The sequence below is a fragment of the Hemitrygon akajei genome, unplaced genomic scaffold, assembly GCF_048418815.1.
Source record: "Hemitrygon akajei unplaced genomic scaffold, sHemAka1.3 Scf000039, whole genome shotgun sequence".
In the NCBI taxonomy this organism is placed as follows: domain Eukaryota; kingdom Metazoa; phylum Chordata; class Chondrichthyes; order Myliobatiformes; family Dasyatidae; genus Hemitrygon; species Hemitrygon akajei.
Window position 1 is genome coordinate 4252580 of NW_027331925.1, and position 26148 is coordinate 4278727.

Sequence of the window (26148 nt, forward strand, 5' to 3'; positions counted from 1 at the left end):
CCACACAAATATGCCCTGAACCTGTACCCCTCCATAACCTCCCTGTCTCACTGGAACGTACCAATGCAGAACTCCACAAAAATATGCACTGAACCTGTACCCCTCCATACCCTCAGTGTCTCACTGGAACGTACCAATGCAGAACTCCACAAAAATATGCCCTGAACCTGCACCGCTCCATATCCTCCGTGTTTCACTGGAATGTTCCAATGCAGAACTCCACAAAAATATGCCCTGAACCTGTACGCTCCAAAACCTACCTGTCTCACTGGAACGTATCAATGAAGTACTACACACAAATATGCCATGAATCTGTATCCCTCCATATCCTCCGTGTCTCACTGGAACGTACCAATGCAGAACTCCACACTAATATGCCCTGAAACGGTACCCCTCCATAACATCCCTGTCTCACTGGAACGTACCAATACAGAACTCCACAAAAATATGCCCTGAATATGTACACTCCATAATCTCCCTGTCTCAGTAGAATGTACCAATGCAGAACTCCATACAAATATGCCCTGAACCTGTACGCTCCAAAACCTACCTGTCACACTAGAACGTACCAATGAAGAAATCCGCACAAATATGCCATGAACCTGTATCCCTCCATATCTTCCGTGTCTCACTGGAATGTACCAATGCAGAACTCCACACAAATATGCCCTGAACCTGTACGCCTCCATAACCACCCTGTCTCACTGGAACGTACCAATGCAGAACTCCACACAAATATGCCCTGAAACTGTACCCCTCAATATCCTCCGTGTCTCACTGGAATGTTCCACTGCGGAACTCCACATAAATATGCCCTAAACCTGTACCCCTCCATAACCTCCCTGTCTCACTGGAATGTACCAATGCAGAACTCCATACAAATATGCCCTGAACCTGTACGCTCCAAAACCTACCTGTCACACTGGAACGTACCAATGAAGAACTCCGCACAAATATGCCATGAACCTGTATCCCTCCATATCCTCCGTGTCTCACTGGAATGTACCAATGCAGAACTCCACACAAATATGCCCTGAACCTGTACGCCTCCATAACCACCTTGTCTCACTGGAATGTACCAATGCAGAACTCCACACAAATATGCCCTGAAACTGTACCCCTCAATATCCTCCGTGTCTCACTGGAATGTTCCACTGCAGAACTCCACATAAATATGCCCTGAACCTGTACCCCTCCATAACCTCCCTGTCTCACTGGAATGTACCAATGCAGAACTCCACACAAAAATGCCCTGAAACTGTACCCCTCCATAAACTCCCTGTCTCACTGGAACGTACCATTGCAGAACTCCACATAAATATGCCCTGAAACTGTACCCCTCCATAACCTCCCTTTCTCACTGGAACGTACCAATGCAGAAAAACAAACAAATATGCACGGAACATGTACACCTACATAACCTCCCTGTCTCACTGGAACGTACCAATGCGGAACTCCACACAAATATGCCCTGAACCTGTACCCCTCCATAACCTCCCTGTCTCACTGGAACGTACCAATGCAGAACTCCACAAAAATATGCCCTGAACCTGTACGCTCCAAAACCTACCTGTCTCACTGGAACGTACCAATGCAGAACTCCACACAAATATGCCCTGAACCTGCACCCCTCCATATCCTCCGTGTTTCACTGGAATGTTCCAATGCAGAACTCCACACAAAAATGCCCTGAAACTGTACCCCTCCATAACCTCAGTGTCTCACTGGAACGTACCATTGCAGAGCTCCACAAAAATATGACCTGAACCTGTACCCCTCCATAACCACCCTGTCTCACGGGAACGTACCAATGCAGATATCCACATAAATATGCCCTGAAACTGTACCCCTCCATAACCTCCCTTTCTCACTGGAACGTACCAATGCAGAAAAACACACAAATATGCACGGAACATGTACACCTACATAACCTCCCTGTCTCACTGGAACGTACCAATGCAGAACTCCACAAAAATATGCCCTGAATATGTACCCTCCATAACCTCCCTGTCTCAGTAGTATGTACCAATGCAGAACTCCATACAAATATGCCCTGAACCTGTACGCTCCAAAACCTACCTGTCACACTAGAACGTACCAATGAAGAACTCCGCACAAATATGCCATGAACCTGTATCCCTCCATATCTTCCGTGTCTCACTGGAATGTACCAATGCAGAACTCCACACAAATATGCCCTGAACCTGTACGCCTCCATAACCACCCTGTCTCACTGGAACGTACCAATGCAGAACTCCACACAAATATGCCCTGAAACTGTACCCCTCAATATCCTCCGTGTCTCACTGGAACGTTCCACTGCGGAACTCCACATAAATATGCCCTGAACCTGTACCCCTCCATATCCTCCGTGTCTCACTGGAATGTTCCAATGCAGAACTCCACACAAATATGCCCTGAACCTGTACGCCTCCATAAACACCCTGTCTCACTGGAACGTACCAATGCAGAACTCCACACAAAAATGCCCTGAAACTGTACCCCTCCATAACCTCAGTGTCTCACTGGAACGTACCATTGCAGAGCTCCACAAAAATATGACCTGAACCTGAACCCCTCCATAACCACCCTGTCTCACGGGAACGTACCAATGCAGATATCCACATAAATATGCCCTGAAACTGTACCCCTCCATAACCTCCCTTTCTCACTGGAACGTACCAATGCAGAAAAACACACAAATATGCACGGAACATGTACACCTACATAACCTCCCTGTCTCACTGGAACGTACCAATGCAGAACTCCACAAAAATATGCCCTGAATATGTACCCTCCATAACCTCCCTGTCTCAGTAGAATGTACCAATGCAGAACTCCATACAAATATGCCCTGAACCTGTACGCTCCAAAACCTACCTGTCACACTAGAACGTACCAATGAAGAACTCCGCACAAATATGCCATGAACCTGTATCCCTCCATATCTTCCGTGTCTCACTGGAATGTACCAATGCAGAACTCCACACAAATATGCCCTGAACCTGTACGCCTCCATAACCACCCTGTCTCACTGGAACGTACCAATGCAGAACTCCACACAAATATGCCCTGAAACTGTACCCCTCAATATCCTCCGTGTCTCACTGGAATGTTCCACTGCGGAACTCCACATAAATATGCGCTGAACCTGTACCCCTCCATATCCTCCGTGTCTCACTGGAATGTTCCAATGCAGAACTCCACACAAATATGCCCTGAACCTGTACGCCTCCATAAACACCCTGTCTCACTGGAACGTACCAATGCAGAACTCCACACAAATATGCCCTGAACCTGTACCATTCCATATCCTCCGTGTCTCACTGGAATGTTCCAATGCAGAACTCCACTTAAATATGCCCTAAACCTGTACCCCTCCATAACCTCCATGTCTCACTGGAATGTACCAATGCAGAACTCCACACAAATATGCCCTGAATATGTACCCTCCATAACCTCCCTGTCTCATTGGAACGTACCAATGCAGAACGCCACACAAATATGCCCTAAACCTGTACCCAACCATAACCTCCATGAAACACTGGAACGTACCAAATCAGAACTCCACAAAAATATGCCCTGAACCTGTACCCCTCCATAACCTCCCTTTCTCACTGGAACGTACCAATGCAGAAAAACACACAAATATGCACGTAACATGTACACCTACATAACCTCCCTGTCTCACTGGAACGTACCAATGCAGAACTCCACAAAAATATGCCCTGAACCTGTACGCTCCAAAATCGACCTGTCTCACTGGAACGTACCAATGATGTACTACACACAAATATGCCATGAACCTGTATCCCTCCATATCCTCCGTGTCTCACTAGAATGTACCAATGCAGAACTCCACACAAACATGCCCTGAACCTGTAAACCCTCCATAACCTCCCTGTCTCACTGGAACGTACCAATGCAGAACTCCACACAAATATGCCCTGAAACTGTACCCCTCCATAACCTCCCTGTCTCACTGGAATGTACCAATGCAGAACTCCACACAAAAATGCCCTGAAACTGTACCCCTCCATAAACTCCCTGTCTCACTGGAACGTACCATTGCAGAACTCCACATAAATATGCCCTGAAACTGTACCCCTCCATAACCTCCCTTTCTCACTGGAACGTACCAATGCAGAACTCCACACAAATATGCACGGAACATGTACACCTACATAACCTCCCTGTCTCACTGGAACGTACCAATGCAGAACTCCACACAAATATGCCCTGAAACTGTACCCCTCCATAACCTCCCTGTCTCACTGGAACGTACCAATACAGAACTCCACAAAAATATGCCCTGAATATGTACCCTCCATAACCTCCCTGTCTCAGTAGAATGTACCAATGCATAACTCCATACAAATATGCCCTGAACCTGTACGCTCCAAAACCTACCTGTCACACTGGAACGTACCAATGAAGAACTCCGCACAAATATGCCATGAACCTGTATCCCTCCATATCCTCCGTGTCTCACTGGAATGTACCAATGCAGAACTCCACACAAATATGCCCTGAACCTGTACCCCTCAATATCCTCCGTGTCTCACTGGAATGTTCCACTGCAGAACTCCACATAAATATGCCCTGAACCTGTACGCCTCCATAACCACCTTGTCTCACTGGAATGTACCAATGCAGAACTCCACACAAATATGCCCTGAAACTATACCCCTCAATATCCTCCGTGTCTCACTGGAATGTTCCACTGCAGAACTCCACATAAATATGCCCTGAACCTGTACCCCTCCATAACCTCCCTGTCTCACTGGAATGTACCAATGCAGAACTCCACACAAAAATGCCCTGAAACTGTACCCCTCCATAAACTCCCTGTCTCACTGGAACGTACCATTGCAGAACTCCACATAAATATGCCCTGAAACTGTACCCCTCCATAACCTCCCTTTCTCACTGGAACGTACCAATGCAGAACTCCACACAAATATGCACGGAACATGTACACCTACATAACCTCCCTGTCTCACTGGAACGTACCAATGCAGAACTCCACACAAATATGCCCTGAACCTGTACCCCTCCATAACCTCCCTGTCTCACTGGAACGTACCAATGCAGAACTCCACAAAAATATGCCCTGAACCTGTACGCTCCAAAACCTACCTGTCTCACTGGAACGTACCAATGCAGAACTCCACACAAATATGCCCTGAACCTGCACCCCTCCATATCCTCCGTGTTTCACTGGAATGTTCCAATGCAGAACTCCACACAAAAATGCCCTGAAACTGTACCCCTCCATAACCTCAGTGTCTCACTGGAACGTACCATTGCAGAGCTCCACAAAAATATGACCTGAACCTGTACCCCTCCATAACCACCCTGTCTCACGGGAACGTACCAATGCAGATATCCACATGAATATGCCCTGAAACTGTACCCTCCATAACCTCCCTTTCTCACTGGAACGTACCAATGCAGAAAAACACAAAAATATGCACGGAACATGTACACCTACATAACCTCCCTGTCTCACTGGAACGTACCAATGCAGAACTCCACAAAAATATGCCCTGAATATGTACCCTCCATAACCTCCCTGTCTCAGTAGAATGTACCAATGCAGAACTCCATACAAATATGCCCTGAACCTGTACGCTCCAAAACCTACCTGTCACACTAGAACGTACCAATGAAGAACTCCGCACAAATATGCCATGAACCTGTATCCCTCCATATCTTCCGTGTCTCACTGGAATGTACCAATGCAGAACTCCACACAAATATGCCCTGAACCTGTACGCCTCCATAACCACCCTGTCTCACTGGAACGTACCAATGCAGAACTCCACACAAATATGCCCTGAAACTGTACCCCTCAATATCCTCCGTGTCTCACTGGAATGTTCCACTGCGGAACTCCACATAAATATGCCCTGAACCTGTACCCCTCCATAACCTCAGTGTCTCACTGGAACGTACCAATGCAGAACTCCACACAAATATGCCCTGAACCTGCACCCCTCCATATCCTCCGTGTCTCACTGGAATGTTCCAATGCAGAACTCCACACAAATATGCCCTGAACCTGTACGCCTCCATAAACACCCTGTCTCACTGGAACGTACCAATGCAGAACTCCACACAAATATGCCCTGAACCTGTACCATTCCATATCCTCCGTGTCTCACTGGAATTTTCCAATGCAGAACTCCACTTAAATATGCCCTAAACCTGTACCCCTCCATAACCTCCATGTCTCACTGGAATGTACCAATGCAGAACTCCACACAAATATGCCCTGAAACTGTACCCCTCCATAACCTCCCTGTCTCACTGGAAGGTACCAATGCAGAACTCCACAAAAATATCCCCTGAATATGTACCCTCCATAACCTCCCTGTCTCATTGGAACGTACCAATGCAGAACGCCACACAAATATGCCCTAAACCTGTACCCAACCATAACCTCCATGAAACACTGGAACGTACCAAATCAGAACTCCACAAAAATATGCCCTGAACCTGTACCCCTCCATAACCTCCCTTTCTCACTGGAACGTACCAATGCAGAAAAACACACAAATACGCACGTAACATGTACACCTACATAACCTCCCTGTCTCACTGGAACGTACCAATGCAGAACTCCACAAAAATATGCCCTGAACCTGTACGCTCCAAAATCGACCTGTCTCACTGGAACGTACCAAAGATGTACTACACACTGTTACGTACCCGTGACATGTGACAGTGGTACCCTTGTCACGTGACTGGGGTTGAAGTTATACTGGACATGAGGTAATGGTGGAGTGATGTCATTTTCCCGCCAGTAGAGGTCATGTGACAGGTTTTTTCTACAGGGTATAAAAGGAAGACCCACCCTGTCAGGTGGGGCAGTTCGTGGCTGGATTTGCCAAGATGACTTCATGTTGCTGCGTGATTTAATGTGATGACGCAGTTTAGTTAGAAATGAAGTTTTATATAATGCCTAAAGTTTAAAAGGTCAGAGCCAACGGTTTCTTTGCCAAGGGAGAGTGAAGTTTGGAAGACAAATCGAGAAGAATCGATTTTCAATGGATTGACTTCGACCTTGTGTGATCCTCATTCGGAAGGATTTCGTTGACTATTCTCGCTGTTGACCCCTGGGATGACCAGAAAGGGTTTGAGAATATTGTGGAAGGAAGGTCAGTCACTTTAAGTTGTTATATTTAATAAGATTCGACGTGGGAGTTCGACGCTGGGAATCGAAGGACATCGACGTGGAAGAGAATTTACATCGCTTTAAAAAGTCTCTCCTTTTAAAAGTACCGTGAGCTTTTGAACTGCCGGCATATCGTTTTAAAATACTGTTTTCATTCGGCATATCGCTTTAGAGAACTGAGTTCTTTTCAATACCGCTTTAAAGACTGTTTGAGACTGCAACGCTATTAAGAACTGTTTGATTCAGCTGCCAGCAGCTGGTTTCGGGTCATTGTTTGGGTTTGTTTACTTTTGAAGGGGGTTTGTTATCAGTGTTTAATAAACGTGTTATTCGTTATAAAACCCCTTGCCTAACTCATCTATATTATTGTTGCCCGAATACGTAACATAATTATGGGGGCTTCGTTCGGAATTGAATTATTTGATTTTAAAAAGTTTTTTGAATTTTGAATCGGTGTTTTGGTAACGGGGATTGCTCGATTTTTTTTTGTTTGTTTGGCTTGTGAGTGGTATTCGGCAACGATGAATATTGATGAGTTTCTGGATTCGCCTGACGCGGATTTGTTAGCGAAGGCGAAAAAAACTGAAGTCTCTGAACTTGCTAATCGGTTGCATCTGAAAGGGATTTTGCCAACTACTTCAAAAGCTGTAATACAGAGAAAGATCGCATCACACTATGTGGCTTCGGGTCATTTTGAAGAATCGATTTTAGAATCGTTTCCAATAAGTAATCTGGAGATGCAGTTGCAAATTGAACAAATGAGGTTGGAACAAAGTAAAGCAGAGTTAGAGAGGTGTAAATTGGAATCTGAGCAGAAGAAAAGAGAATTTGAATATGCAATGGTGAATTTAAGGTCTGAGAATCAGTCTTCTGATACTAGAAAACCGTTTGTTGCTAGCCAGGAAATTAAATTGGTCCCTCCATTTAGTGAAACAGAAGTGGAGAGATATTTTCAACATTTTGAAACTATTGCTCGGATGTCAGAGTGGCCGAAAGATAAATGGTCAGTGTTATTACAGAGTGTAATCAAAGGAAAGGCACGACACGTTTACACAGCTTTAACTGCTGCGCAAGCATTAGATTATGATATTGTGAAAGAAAATATTCTCAAATCATATGAGTTGGTCCCAGAAGCGTACAGGGAAAAATTCAGGAGTTTGAAAAAGTCTGTGGAAAAGACTTATGTGGAATTTGCCTATGATAAAGCTATGTGTTTTGAGAGATGGGTTTCTTCTAAAAATGTAAATGAGGACTATGAGACATTGAGAGAGCTGATTTTAATGGAGGAATTTAAAAGAAGCATTCCTGTTGAAGTAAGGACCTACTTAAATGAAAGGGATACTGATAAATTGCAGGACTGTGCTAGATTAGCTGATGAGTATGTTTTAATCCATAAGAATAAATTTCCTCAGGGTAGAATTTTTAAGAGGAGAAATAATATGGAGACTCAAGGTAAATCAGAAATTAAATTAGAGGTTAATGAGAGAGGTAAGGAGGAAGGAAAACCTGTGAAGGAAAGACAGTTTGGTCTTATTTGTAACTATTGTAAGAAGCCTGGCCATGTAATAGCTAACTGTTTCAAATTGAAAAAGAAAGAGAAGGAAGCAGTTCCAGATGCTTGTGTGCAACATACTGAAGCACCTGTAAAGTTACAGGGTTTGGTAAACACAAATGAGGATTTGTTAGAGTCTGACAAAGTTAGAAAGGGATATGATCATTTTATAACTGAAGGGTTTGTATCCTTGAAAGAAGGATCTACTCTGGTGCCAATAAAAATTCTTAGGGATACTGGAGCTTCTCAATCACTGATGTTAGATAGTGTGTTGAAGTTTAATGAAGAGAGTGATACTGGTGAGGTAAATTACATAAGAGGTGTTGGAAGTGATTTTATGCCTGTACGTTTACATGAAGTAAATTTAAAGTCAGGGTTAGTTACAGGATTTGTTAAGGTAGGATTACAGCATAGCTTACCTGTGAAGGGTATTTCTTTATTGTTAGGTAATGACTTGGCAGGTGGACAAGTTTTTCCTGATGTGCATTTGACAATGGAATCAGAGGAACCTGAGGTGAATTCTAACACAGATTCTTCCTGTGTTGTGACTAGAGCTATGGCTAAAAAAATTGATGTGCAGAATGAGGTTGTTACTCATGACTGTTCAACTCAGGATTCGAGTTTTGAGGATGTGTCAGAAACTTTCTTACCTTCGTTGTTTGAACAAGATTCTGGGAGTAAGTCTGACTATGAAGATTTATCTTTGTCTCGGAAGGAGATGATAGCAGAGCAGAATAAAGATCCTGAGATTGTAAAATTAAAGGAACAAGCTTTACTAGGTAGTGAAATTGAGAAGGTGTCAGTAGGATATTACTTGGAAAAAGGAGTGTTGATGAGAAAGTGGAGGTCGCCTACAATTCCTGCAAGTGAGGAATGGAATGTTGTTTACCAGGTGGTTGTTCCTAAAGTTTATCGGAATGAGATTTTGACTTTAGCTCATAGTGTGCCTTTAGGTGGACATCAAGGGATAAGGAAAACTGTGGACAAGATTTTAAAACATTTTTACTGGCCTGGTTTAAGAAAAGATGTGGCGATGTTTTGTAAGACGTGCCATACTTGTCAGATTGTGGGTAAACCAAATCAGGTTACACCAGTAGCTCCATTACAACCTATTCCAGCATTTGGTGAACCGTTTTCTAAAGTTATTGTAGATTGTGTTGGTCCATTACCAAAGACAAAAACTGGTTATCAGTATTTGTTGACTATCATGTGTACTTCGTCTAGGTTTCCAGAGGCAGTACCACTTAGGAATATAAAAGCTAAAACTGTGACGAAGGCTCTTATAAAATTCTTTACTTATTTTGGATTGCCTAAGGAAATACAAACTGATCAAGGTAGTAATTTTATGTCTGGATTGTTTCAACAGATAGTTTATAAATTGGGAGCTAAGCAAATTACTTCGTCTGCATACCATCCAGAATCGCAAGGTGCTTTGGAGAGGTTTCATTCTACTCTCAAGAATATGATTAGGACATATTGTGTGGAGAATGAAAGTGACTGGGATGAGAGTATAAACTTACTTTTATTTGCAGTAAGGGAATCGGTACAGGAATCTTTAGGGTTTAGTCCATTTGAACTTGTGTTTGGACATAGAGTTAGAGGACCTTTAGCTTTATTGAAGGAACAGTGGATTAGTAAGGAAGTGCATACTAATTTGTTGGACTATGTTTTGAAATTTAAGGACAGGTTACATAGAGCTTGTAGCTTAGCCAAGGAAAATTTGAAGTTGGCTCAGGAGAAAATGAAAACTTGGTATGATAAGGAAGCTAGGATGAGGATGTTTAAGCCTGGAGATAAGGTGTTGGTTCTTTTCCCAGTGCAGACAAATCCTTTACAAGCTAGATTTCATGGACCTTATGAAATTGTGTCTAGAGTTAATGATGTGGATTATGTAATAAAAACTCCAGATCGTAGAAGGTCAACACAACTTTGCCACATAAATATGATTAAACCATATTTTGAGAAACAATCTGATACTGTGACTGTTGTGGTTAGTGAGAATGAGTTGGATTTAACTGGGAACATGATAGATGATTCATCTGACTTTCATTCTAAATCTAACATTGTTTCTGTTAGGTTACCTAATTCGACTATTTTGGAAAATATGGATGAGAAATTAGCACATTTACAGCTAGAGCAGAAACAACAGATGAAGGAATTGATTTTTAAGTATAAGGATTTGTTTCCAGATGTTCCGAGAAGGACTACTATAGCTTCACATGATGTAGATGTTGGAGATGCCAAACCTATTAAACAACATCCATATAGGATGAACCTGGAAAAATGTGAACTTGCTGAGAAAGAAATTGAATACATGTTAGAGAATGATATTATTAGACATTCTAACTCGAATTGGAGTTCGCCATGTGTTATGGTGCCAAAACCTGATGGTAGTATTAGGTTTTGTACGGACTATAGGAAGGTGAATGCTGTAACGAGAACAGATGCATATCCAATTCCTAGAGTAGATGATTGTGTAGATAAGGTTGGAAAAGCAAAGTTCCTTACAAAGATTGATTTATTGAAAGGGTATTGGTGTGTTCCATTAACGGACAGAGGTAGAGAGATTTCTGCATTTGTAACTCCATCTGGGTTATATGAGTATAATGTTCTTCCATTTGGGATGAAGAATGCCCCAGGTACTTTTCAGAGGATGATTAATTCTGTGATTCAGGGATTGAAAGATACTGATGCTTATATTGATGATTTAGTGACAGGAAATGATACTTGGGAAGCACACATTATTGCGGTGGAGAAATTGTTTGAAAAGCTTTCAAAAGCTAACTTGACTATTAATTTAGCCAAGAGTGAATTTGGACATGCTACTGTGACTTACCTTGGTTATGTTGTGGGTCAAGGTAAGGTAGCTCCTGTTCAGGCAAAAGTTCAGGCAATTTTGGAAATTCCCACTCCGACGGGGAAAAACACTCTCAGAAGGTTTTTGGGAATGGTAGGATATTATCGAAAATTTTGTAAGAATTTTGCTAATGTTGCCCTTCCATTAACTAATCTTCTGCAGAAGAATGTAAAGTTTGTGTGGACAGTGTTTTGTCAGGAAGCATTTGAAAAATTGAAAACAATGATATGTGAACAACCTGTGCTTAAGGCACCTGACTTTGAAAAACCTTTTTCATTAGCTGTGGATGCTAGTGATGAAGCTGCGGGAGCAGTATTGATGCAAAAGAATGAGGGTGATGAGGTTGATCATCCGGTAGCATACTTTTCTAAGAAATTTAATAAGCATCAAAGAAACTATTCAACAATAGAGAAAGAATTGTTATCTCTTGTTTTAGCTTTGGAATATTTTGAGGTATATGTTGGTACAACTCAAAAACCACTTATTGTTTACACTGATCATAATCCGTTAGTTTTTCTGAGTAAGATGAAAAACAAAAACAGAAGATTGTTAAATTGGAGTTTGATGTTACAAGAGTACAATATTGTGATAACTCATATTAAAGGTAAAGATAATGTGGTTGCTGATTGTCTATCTCGATGTTGAATGTACAATGGTTTTTTTTGGAGTGGTTTTTTTTTATTGTAACACTCCTACTGTATTGTATATTGTGTATGTTATATAATTTATACCTTTGTTTTTTTTTTGGGTTTTTTTTTGTAAGTAATTGTTAAAAATTTTTGTTCTTGATAGACCAAAAATGTTTTTTTTGGAGGGAGGTGTTACGTACCCGTGACATGTGACAGTGGTACCCTTGTCACGTGACTGGGGTTGAAGTTATACTGGACATGAGGTAATGGTGGAGTGATGTCATTTTCCCGCCAGTAGAGGTCATGTGACAGGTTTTTTCTACAGGGTATAAAAGGAAGACCCACCCTGTCAGGTGGGGCAGTTCGTGGCTGGATTTGCCAAGATGACTTCATGTTGCTGCGTGATTTAATGTGATGACGCAGTTTAGTTAGAAATGAAGTTTTATATAATGCCTAAAGTTTAAAAGGTCAGAGCCAACGGTTTCTTTGCCAAGGGAGAGTGAAGTTTGGAAGACAAATCGAGAAGAATCGATTTTCAATGGATTGACTTCGACCTTGTGTGATCCTCATTCGGAAGGATTTCGTTGACTATTCTCGCTGTTGACCCCTGGGATGACCAGAAAGGGTTTGAGAATATTGTGGAAGGAAGGTCAGTCACTTTAAGTTGTTATATTTAATAAGATTCGACGTGGGAGTTCGACGCTGGGAATCGAAGGACATCGACGTGGAAGAGAATTTACATCGCTTTAAAAAGTCTCTCCTTTTAAAAGTACCGTGAGCTTTTGAACTGCCGGCATATCGTTTTAAAATACTGTTTTCATTCGGCATATCGCTTTAGAGAACTGAGTTCTTTTCAATACCGCTTTAAAGACTGTTTGAGACTGCAACGCTATTAAGAACTGTTTGATTCAGCTGCCAGCAGCTGGTTTCGGGTCATTGTTTGGGTTTGTTTACTTTTGAAGGGGGTTTGTTATCAGTGTTTAATAAACGTGTTATTCGTTATAAAACCCCTTGCCTAACTCATCTATATTATTGTTGCCCGAATACGTAACAACACAAATATGCCATGAACCTGTATCCCTCCATATCCTCCGTGTCTCACTAGAATGTACCAATGCAGAACTCCACACAAACATGCCCTGAACCTGTAAACCCTCCATAACCTCCCTGTCTCACTGGAACGTACCAATGCAGAACTCCACACAAATATGCCCTGAAACTGTACCCCTCCATAACCTCCCTGTCTCACTGGAACGTACCAATACAGAACTCCACAAAAATATGCCCTGAATATGTACCCTCCATAACCTCCCTTTCTCACTGGAACGTACCAATGCAGAAAAACACACAAATATGCACGGAACATGTACACCTACATAACCTCCCTGTCTCACTGGAACGTACCAATGCAGAACTCCACAAAAATATGCCCTGAATATGTACCCTCCATAACCTCCCTGTCTCAGTAGAATGTACCAATGCAGAACTCCATACAAATATGCCCTGAACCTGTACGCTCCAAAACCTACCTGTCACACTAGAACGTACCAATGAAGAACTCCGCACAAATATGCCATGAACCTGTATCCCTCCATATCTTCCGTGTCTCACTGGAATGTACCAATGCAGAACTCCACACAAATATGCCCTGAACCTGTACGCCTCCATAACCACCCTGTCTCACTGGAACGTACCAATGCAGAACTCCACACAAATATGCCCTGAAACTGTACCCCTTAATATCCTCCGTGTCTCACTGGAATGTTCCACTGCGGAACTCCACATAAATATGCCCTGAACCTGTACCCCTCCATAACCTCAGTGTCTCACTGGAACGTACCAATGCAGAACTCCACACAAATATGCCCTGAACCTGCACCCCTCCAATACCTCCGTGTCTCACTGGAATGTTCCAATGCAGAACTCCACACAAATATGCCCTGAACCTGTACGCCTCCATAAACACCCTGTCTCACTGGAACGTACCAATGCAGAACTCCACACAAATATGCCCTGAACCTGTAACATTCCATATCCTCCATGTCTCACTGGAATGTACCAATGCAGAACTCCACACAAATATGCCCTGAAACTGTACCCCTCCATAACCTCCCTGTCTCACTGGAAGGTACCAATGCAGAACTCCACAAAAATATCCCCTGAATATGTACCCTCCATAATCTCCCTGTCTCATTGGAACGTACCAATGCATAACGCCACACAAATATGCCCTAAACCTGTACCCAACCATAACCTCCATGAAACACTGGAACGTACCAAATCAGAACTCCACAAAAATATGCCCTGAACCTGTACCCCTCCATAACCTCCCTTTCTCACTGGAACGTACCAATGCAGAAAAACACACAAATACGCACGTAACATGTACCCCTACATAACCTCCCTGTCTCACTGGAACGTACCAATGCAGAACTCCACAAAAATATGCCCTGAACCTGTACGCTCCACAATCGACCTGTCTCACTGGAACGTACCAAAGATGTACTACACACAAATATGCCATGAACCTGTATCCCTCCATATCCTCCGTGTCTCACTAGAACGTACCAATGAAGAACTCCGCACAAATATGCCATGAACCTGTATCCCTCCATATCTTCCGTGTCTCACTGGAATGTACCAATGCAGAACTCCACACAAATATGCCCTGAACCTGTACGCCTCCATAACCACCCTGTCTCACTGGAACGTACCAATGCAGAACTCCACACAAATATGCCCTGAAACTGTACCCCTTAATATCCTCCGTGTCTCACTGGAATGTTCCACTGCGGAACTCCACATAAATATGCCCTGAACCTGTACCCCTCCATAACCTCAGTGTCTCACTGGAACGTACCAATGCAGAACTCCACACAAATATGCCCTGAACCTGCACCCCTCCAATACCTCCGTGTCTCACTGGAATGTTCCAATGCAGAACTCCACACAAATATGCCCTGAACCTGTACGCCTCCATAAACACCCTGTCTCACTGGAACGTACCAATGCAGAACTCCACACAAATATGCCCTGAACCTGTAACATTCCATATCCTCCATGTCTCACTGGAATGTACCAATGCAGAACTCCACACAAATATGCCCTGAAACTGTACCCCTCCATAACCTCCCTGTCTCACTGGAAGGTACCAATGCAGAACTCCACAAAAATATCCCCTGAATATGTACCCTCCATAATCTCCCTGTCTCATTGGAACGTACCAATGCATAACGCCACACAAATATGCCCTAAACCTGTACCCAACCATAACCTCCATGAAACACTGGAACGTACCAAATCAGAACTCCACAAAAATATGCCCTGAACCTGTACCCCTCCATAACCTCCCTTTCTCACTGGAACGTACCAATGCAGAAAAACACACAAATACGCACGTAACATGTACCCCTACATAACCTCCCTGTCTCACTGGAACGTACCAATGCAGAACTCCACAAAAATATGCCCTGAACCTGTACGCTCCACAATCGACCTGTCTCACTGGAACGTACCAAAGATGTACTACACACAAATATGCCATGAACCTGTATCCCTCCATATCCTCCGTGTCTCACTAGAATGTACCAATGCAGAACTCCACACAAACATGCCCTGAACCTGTAAACCCTCCATAACCTCCCTGTCTCACTGGAACGCACCAATGCAGAACTCCACAAAAATATGCCCTGAATATGTACCCTCCATAACCTCCCTTTCTCACTGGAACGTACCAATGCAGAAAAACACACAAATATGCACGGAACATGTACACCTACATAACCTCCCTGTCTCACTGGAACGTACCAATGCAGAACTCCACAAAAATATGCCCTGAATATGTACCCTCCATAACCTCCCTGTCTCAGTAGAATGTACCAATGCAGAACTCCATACAAATATGCCCTGAACCTGTACGCTCCAAAACCTACCTGTCACACTAGAACGTACCAATGAAGAACTCCGCACAAATATGCCATGAACCTGTATCCCTCCATATCTTCCGTGTCTCACTGGAATGTACCAATGCAGAACTCCACACAAATATGCCCTGAACCTGTACGCCTCCATAACCACACTGTCTCACTGGAACGTACCAATGCAGAACTCCACACAAATATGCCCTGAAACTGTACCCCTCAATATCCTCCGTGTCTCACTGGAATGTTCCACTGCGGAACTCCACATAAATATGCCCTGAACCTGTACCCCTCCATAACCTCAGTGTCTCACTGGAACGTACCAATGCAGAACTCCACACAAATATGCCCTGAACCTGCACCCCTCCATATCCTCCGTGTCTCACTGGAATGTTCCAATGCAGAACTCCACACAAATATGCCCTGAACCTGTACGCCTCCATAAACACCCTGTCTCACTGGAATGTACCAATGCAGAACTCCACACAAATATGCCCTGAACCTGTACCATTCCATATCCTCCGTGTCTCACTGGAATTTTCCAATGCAGAACTCCACTTAAATATGCCCTAAACCTGTACCCCTCCATAACCTCCATGTCTCACTGGAATGTACCAATGCAGAACTCCACACAAATATGCCCTGAAACTGTACCCCTCCATAACCTCCCTGTCTCACTGGAAGGTACCAATGCAGAACTCCACAAAAATATCCCCTGAATATGTACCCTCCATAACCTCCCTGTCTCATTGGAACGTACCAATGCAGAACGCCACAGAAATATGCCCTAAACCTGTACCCCTCCATAACCTCCCTTTCTCACTGGAACGTACCAATGCAGAAAAACACACAAATACGCACGTAACATGTACACCTACATAACCTCCCTGTCTCACTGGAACGTACCAATGCAGAACTCCACAAAAATATGCCCTGAACCTGTACGCTCCAAAATCGACCTGTCTCACTGGAACGTACCAAAGATGTACTACACACAAATATGCCATGAACCTGTATCCCTCCATATCCTACGTGTCTCACTAGAATGTACCAATGCAGAACTCCACACAAACATGCCCTGAACCTGTAAACCCTCCATAACCTCCCTGTCTCACTGGAACGTACCAATGCAGAACTCCACACAAATATGCCCTGAAACTGTACCCCTCCATAACCTCCCTTTCTCACTGGAACGTACCAATGCAGAAAAACACACAAATACGCACGTAACATGTACACCTACATAACCTCCCTGTCTCACTGGAACGTACCAAAGATGTACTACACACAAATATGCCATGAACCTGTATCCCTCCATATCCTCCGTGTCTCACTAGAATGTTCCACTGCGGAACTCCACATAAATATGCCCTGAACCTGTACCCCTCCATAACCTCAGTGTCTCACTGGAACGTACCAATGCAGAACTCCACACAAATATGCCCTGAACCTGCACCCCTCCATATCCTCCGTGTCTCACTGGAATGTTCCAATGCAGAACTCCACACAAATATGCCCTGAACCTGTACCATTCCATATCCTCCATGTCTCACTGGAATGTACCAATGCAGAACTCCACACAAATATGCCCTGAAACTGTACCCCTCCATATCCTCTGTGTCTCACTAGAATGTACCAATGCAGAACTCCACACAAACATGCCCTGAATATGTACCCTCCATAACCTCCCTGTCTCACTGGAACGTACCAAAGATGTACTACACACAAATATGTCATGAACCTGTATCCCTCCATATCCTCTGTGTCTCACTAGAATGTACCAATGCAGAACTCCACACAAACATGCCCTGAACCTGTAAACCCTCCATAACCTCCCTGTCTCACTGGAACGTACCAATGCAGAACTCCACACAAATATGCCCTGAAACTGTACCCCTCCATAACCTCCCTGTCTCACTGGAACGTACCAATACAGAACTCCACAAAAATATGCCCTGAATATGTACCCTCCATAACCTCCCTTTCTCACTGGAACGTACCAATGCAGAAAAACACACAAATATGCACGGAACATGTACACCTACATAACCTCCCTGTCTCACTGGAACGTACCAATGCAGAACTCCACAAAAATATGCCCTGAATATGTACCCTCCATAACCTCCCTGTCTCAGTAGAATGTACCAATGCAGAACTCCATACAAATATGCCCTGAACCTGTACGCTCCAAAACCTACCTGTCACACTGGAACGTACCAATGAAGAACTCCGCACAAATATGCCATGAACCTGTATCCCTCCATATCTTCCGTGTCTCACTGGAATGTACCAATGCAGAACTCCACACAAATATGCCCTGAACCTGTACGCCTCCATAACCACCCTGTCTCACTGGAACGTACCAATGCAGAACTCCACACAAATATGCCCTGAAACTGTACCCCTCAATATCCTCCGTGTCTCACTGGAATGTTCCACTGCGGAACTCCACATAAATATGCCCTGAACCTGTACCCCTCCATAACCTCAGTGTCTCACTGGAACGTACCAATGCAGAAAAACACACAAATACGCACGTAACATGTACCCCTACATAACCTCCCTGTCTCACTGGAACGTACCAATGCAGAACTCCACAAAAATATGCCCTGAACCTGTACGCTCCAAAATCGACCTGTCTCACTGGAACGTACCAAAGATGTACTACACACAAATATGTCATGAACCTGTATCCCTCCATAACCTCTGTGTCTCACTAGAATGTACCAATGCAGAACTCCACACAAACATGCCCTGAACCTGTAAACCCTCCATAACCTCCCTGTCTCACTGGAACGTACCAATGCAGAACTCCACACAAATATGCCCTGAAACTGTACCCCTCCATAACCTCCCTGTCTCACTGGAACGTACCAATACAGAACTCCACAAAAATATGCCCTGAATATGTACCCTCCATAACCTCCCTTTCTCACTGGAACGTACCAATGCAGAAAAACACACAAATATGCACGGAACATGTACACCTACATAACCTCCCTGTCTCACTGGAACGTACCAATGCAGAACTCCACAAAAATATGCCCTGAATATGTACCCTCCATAACCTCCCTGTCTCAGTAGAATGTACCAATGCAGAACTCCATACAAATATGCCCTGAACCTGTACGCTCCAAAACCTACCTGTCACACTAGAACGTACCAATGAAGAACTCCGCACAAATATGCCATGAACCTGTATCCCTCCATATCTTCCGTGTTTCACTGGAATGTACCAATGCAGAACTCCACACAAACATGCCCTGAACCTGTACGCCTCCATAACCACCCTGTCTCACTGGAACGTACCAATGCAGAACTCCACACAAATATGCCCTGAAACTGTACCCCTCAATATCCTCCGTGTCTCACTGGAATGTTCCACTGCGGAACTCCACATAAATATGCCCTGAACCTGTACCCCTCCATAACCTCAGTGTCTCACTGGAACGTACCAATGCAGAACTCCACACAAATATGCCCTGAACCTGCACCCCTCCATATCCTCCGTGTCTCACTGGAATGTTCCAATGCAGAACTCCACACAAATATGCCCTGAACCTGTACGCCTCCATAAACACCCTGTCTCACTGGAACGTACCAATGCAGAACTCCACACAAATATGCCCTGAACCTGTACCATTCCATATCCTCCATGTCTCACTGGAATGTACCAATGCAGAACTCCACACAAATATGCCCTGAAACTGTACCCCTCCATATCCTCTGTGTCTCACTAGAATGTACCAATGCAGAACTCCAAACAAACATGCCCTGAATATGTACCCTCCATAACCTCCCTGTCTCACTGGAACGTACCAAAGATGTACTACACACAAATATGTCATGAACCTGTATCCCTCCATATCCTCTGTGTCTCACTAGAATGTACCAATGCAGAACTCCACACAAACATGCCCTGAACCTGTAAACCCTCCATAACCTCCCTGTCTCACTGGAACGTACCAATGCAGAACTCCACACAAATATGCCCTGAAACTGTACCCCTCCATAACCTCCCTGTCTCACTGGAACGTACCAATACAGAACTCCACAAAAATATGCCCTGAATATGTACCCTCCATAACCTCCCTTTCTCACTGGAACGTACCAATGCAGAAAAACACACAAATATGCACGGAACATGTACACCTACATAACCTCCCTGTCTCACTGGAACGTACCAATGCAGAACTCCACAAAAATATGCCCTGAATATGTACCCTCCATAACCTCCCTGTCTCAGTAGAATGTACCAATGCAGAACTCCATACAAATATGCCCTGAACCTGTACGCTCCAAAACCTACCTGTCACACTGGAACGTACCAATGAAGAACTCCGCACAAATATGCCATGAACCTGTATCCCTCCATATCTTCCGTGTCTCACTGGAATGTACCAATGCAGAACTCCACACAAATATGCCCTGAACCTGTACGCCTCCATAACCACCCTGTCTCACTGGAACGTACCAATGCAGAACTCCACACAAATATGCCCTGAAACTGTACCCCTCAATATCCTCCGTGTCTCACTGGAATGTTCCACTGCGGAACTCCACATAAATATGCCCTGAACCTGTACCCCTCCATAACCTCCCTTTCTCACTGGAACGTACCAATGCAGAAAAACACACAAATACGCACGTAACATGTACCCCTACATAACCTCCCTGTCTCACTGGAACGTACCAATGCAGAACTCCACAAAAATATGCCCTGAACCTGTACGCTCCACAATCGACCTGTCTCACTGGAACGTACCAAAGATGTACTACACACAAATATGCCATGAACCTGTATCCCTCCATATCCTCCGTGTCTCACTAGAATGTACCAATGCAGAACTCCACACAAACATGCCCTGAACCTGTAAACCCTCCATAACCTCCCTGTCTCACGGGAACGCACCAATGCAGAACTCCACAAAAATATGCCCTGAATATGTACCCTCCATAACCTCCCTTTCTCACTGGAACGTACCAATGCAGAAAAACACACAAATATGCACGGAACATGTACACCTACATAACCTCCCTGTCTCACTGGAACGTACCAATGCAGAACTCCACAAAAATATGCCCTGAATATGTACCCTCCATAACCTCCCTGTCTCAGTAGAATGTACCAATGCAGAACTCCATACAAATATGCCCTGAACCTGTACGCTCCAAAACCTACCTGTCACACTAGAACGTACCAATGAAGAACTCCGCACAAATATGCCATGAACCTGTATCCCTCCATATCTTCCGTGTCTCACTGGAATGTACCAATGCAGAACTCCACACAAATATGCCCTGAACCTGTACGCCTCCATAACCACACTGTCTCACTGGAACGTACCAATGCAGAACTCCACACAAATATGCCCTGAAACTGTACCCCTCAATATCCTCCGTGTCTCACTGGAATGTTCCACTGCGGAACTCCACATAAATATGCCCTGAACCTGTACCCCTCCATAACCTCAGTGTCTCACTGGAACGTACCAATGCAGAACTCCACACAAATATGCCCTGAACCTGCACCCCTCCATATCCTCCGTGTCTCACTGGAATGTTCCAATGCAGAACTCCACACAAATATGCCCTGAACCTGTACGCCTCCATAAACACCCTGTCTCACTGGAATGTACCAATGCAGAACTCCACACAAATATGCCCTGAACCTGTACCATTCCATATCCTCCGTGTCTCACTGGAATTTTCCAATGCAGAACTCCACTTAAATATGCCCTAAACCTGTACCCCTCCATAACCTCCATGTCTCACTGGAATGTACCAATGCAGAACTCCACACAAATATGCCCTGAAACTGTACCCCTCCATAACCTCCCTGTCTCACTGGAAGGTACCAATGCAGAACTCCACAAAAATATCCCCTGAATATGTACCCTCCATAACCTCCCTGTCTCATTGGAACGTACCAATGCAGAACGCCACAGAAATATGCCCTAAACCTGTACCCCTCCATAACCTCCCTTTCTCACTGGAACGTACCAATGCAGAAAAACACACAAATACGCACGTAACATGTACACCTACATAACCTCCCTGTCTCACTGGAACGTACCAATGCAGAACTCCACAAAAATATGCCCTGAACCTGTACGCTCCAAAATCGACCTGTCTCACTGGAACGTACCAAAGATGTACTACACACAAATATGCCATGAACCTGTATCCCTCCATATCCTACGTGTCTCACTAGAATGTACCAATGCAGAACTCCACACAAACATGCCCTGAACCTGTAAACCCTCCATAACCTCCCTGTCTCACTGGAACGTACCAATGCAGAACTCCACACAAATATGCCCTGAAACTGTACCCCTCCATAACCTCCCTTTCTCACTGGAACGTACCAATGCAGAAAAACACACAAATACGCACGTAACATGTACACCTACATAACCTCCCTGTCTCACTGGAACGTACCAAAGATGTACTACACACAAATATGCCATGAACCTGTATCCCTCCATATCCTCCGTGTCTCACTAGAATGTTCCACTGCGGAACTCCACATAAATATGCCCTGAACCTGTACCCCTCCATAACCTCAGTGTCTCACTGGAACGTACCAATGCAGAACTCCACACAAATATGCCCTGAACCTGCACCCCTCCATATCCTCCGTGTCTCACTGGAATGTTCCAATGCAGAACTCCACACAAATATGCCCTGAACCTGTACCATTCCATATCCTCCATGTCTCACTGGAATGTACCAATGCAGAACTCCACACAAATATGCCCTGAAACTGTACCCCTCCATATCCTCTGTGTCTCACTAGAATGTACCAATGCAGAACTCCACACAAACATGCCCTGAATATGTACCCTCCATAACCTCCCTGTCTCACTGGAACGTACCAAAGATGTACTACACACAAATATGTCATGAACCTGTATCCCTCCATATCCTCTGTGTCTCACTAGAATGTACCAATGCAGAACTCCACACAAACATGCCCTGAACCTGTAAACCCTCCATAACCTCCCTGTCTCACTGGAACGTACCAATGCAGAACTCCACACAAATATGCCCTGAAACTGTACCCCTCCATAACCTCCCTGTCTCACTGGAACGTACCAATACAGAACTCCACAAAAATATGCCCTGAATATGTACCCTCCATAACCTCCCTTTCTCACTGGAACGTACCAATGCAGAAAAACACACAAATATGCACGGAACATGTACACCTACATAACCTCCCTGTCTCACTGGAACGTACCAATGCAGAACTCCACAAAAATATGCCCTGAATATGTACCCTCCATAACCTCCCTGTCTCAGTAGAATGTACCAATGCAGAACTCCATACAAATATGCCCTGAACCTGTACGCTCCAAAACCTACCTGTCACACTGGAACGTACCAATGAAGAACTCCGCACAAATATGCCATGAACCTGTATCCCTCCATATCTTCCGTGTCTCACTGGAATGTACCAATGCAGAACTCCACACAAATATGCCCTGAACCTGTACGCCTCCATAACCACCCTGTCTCACTGGAACGTACCAATGCAGAACTCCACACAAATATGCCCTGAAACTGTACCCCTCAATATCCTCCGTGTCTCACTGGAATGTTCCACTGCGGAACTCCACATAAATATGCCCTGAACCTGTACCCCTCCATAACCTCAGTGTCTCACTGGAACGTACCAATGCAGAAAAACACACAAATACGCACGTAACATGTACCCCTACATAACCTCCCTGTCTCACTGGAACGTACCAATGCAGAACTCCACAAAAATATGCCCTGAACCTGTACGCTCCAAAATCGACCTGTCTCACTGGAACGTACCAAAGATGTACTACACACAAATATGTCATGAACCTGTATCCCTCCATAACCTCTGTGTCTCACTAGAATGTACCAATGCAGAACTCCACACAAACATGCCCTGAACCTGTAAACCCTCCATAACCTCCCTGTCTCACTGGAACGTACCAATGCAGAACTCCACACAAATATGCCCTGAAACTGTACCCCTCCATAACCTCCCTGTCTCACTGGAACGTACCAATACAGAACTCCACAAAAATATGCCCTGAATATGTACCCTCCATAACCTCCCTTTCTCACTGGAACGTACCAATGCAGAAAAACACACAAATATGCACGGAACATGTACACCTACATAACCTCCCTGTCTCACTGGAACGTACCAATGCAGAACTCCACAAAAATATGCCCTGAATATGTACCCTCCATAACCTCCCTGTCTCAGTAGAATGTACCAATGCAGAACTCCATACAAATATGCCCTGAACCTGTACGCTCCAAAACCTACCTGTCACACTAGAACGTACCAATGAAGAACTCCGCACAAATATGCCATGAACCTGTATCCCTCCATATCTTCCGTGTTTCACTGGAATGTACCAATGCAGAACTCCACACAAACATGCCCTGAACCTGTACGCCTCCATAACCACCCTGTCTCACTGGAACGTACCAATGCAGAACTCCACACAAATATGCCCTGAAACTGTACCCCTCAATATCCTCCGTGTCTCACTGGAATGTTCCACTGCGGAACTCCACATAAATATGCCCTGAACCTGTACCCCTCCATAACCTCAGTGTCTCACTGGAACGTACCAATGCAGAACTCCACACAAATATGCCCTGAACCTGCACCCCTCCATATCCTCCGTGTCTCACTGGAATGTTCCAATGCAGAACTCCACACAAATATGCCCTGAACCTGTACGCCTCCATAAACACCCTGTCTCACTGGAACGTACCAATGCAGAACTCCACACAAATATGCCCTGAACCTGTACCATTCCATATCCTCCATGTCTCACTGGAATGTACCAATGCAGAACTCCACACAAATATGCCCTGAAACTGTACCCCTCCATATCCTCTGTGTCTCACTAGAATGTACCAATGCAGAACTCCAAACAAACATGCCCTGAATATGTACCCTCCATAACCTCCCTGTCTCACTGGAACGTACCAAAGATGTACTACACACAAATATGTCATGAACCTGTATCCCTCCATATCCTCTGTGTCTCACTAGAATGTACCAATGCAGAACTCCACACAAACATGCCCTGAACCTGTAAACCCTCCATAACCTCCCTGTCTCACTGGAACGTACCAATGCAGAACTCCACACAAATATGCCCTGAAACTGTACCCCTCCATAACCTCCCTGTCTCACTGGAACGTACCAATACAGAACTCCACAAAAATATGCCCTGAATATGTACCCTCCATAACCTCCCTTTCTCACTGGAACGTACCAATGCAGAAAAACACACAAATATGCACGGAACATGTACACCTACATAACCTCCCTGTCTCACTGGAACGTACCAATGCAGAACTCCACAAAAATATGCCCTGAATATGTACCCTCCATAACCTCCCTGTCTCAGTAGAATGTACCAATGCAGAACTCCATACAAATATGCCCTGAACCTGTACGCTCCAAAACCTACCTGTCACACTGGAACGTACCAATGAAGAACTCCGCACAAATATGCCATGAACCTGTATCCCTCCATATCTTCCGTGTCTCACTGGAATGTACCAATGCAGAACTCCACACAAATATGCCCTGAACCTGTACGCCTCCATAACCACCCTGTCTCACTGGAACGTACCAATGCAGAACTCCACACAAATATGCCCTGAAACTGTACCCCTCAATATCCTCCGTGTCTCACTGGAATGTTCCACTGCGGAACTCCACATAAATATGCCCTGAACCTGTACCCCTCCATAACCTCAGTGTCTCACTGGAACGTACCAATGCAGAAAAACACACAAATACGCACGTAACATGTACCCCTACATAACCTCCCTGTCTCACTGGAACGTACCAATGCAGAACTCCACAAAAATATGCCCTGAACCTGTACGCTCCAAAATCGACCTGTCTCACTGGAACGTACCAAAGATGTACTACACACAAATATGTCATGAACCTGTATCCCTCCATATCCTCTGTGTCTCACTAGAATGTACCA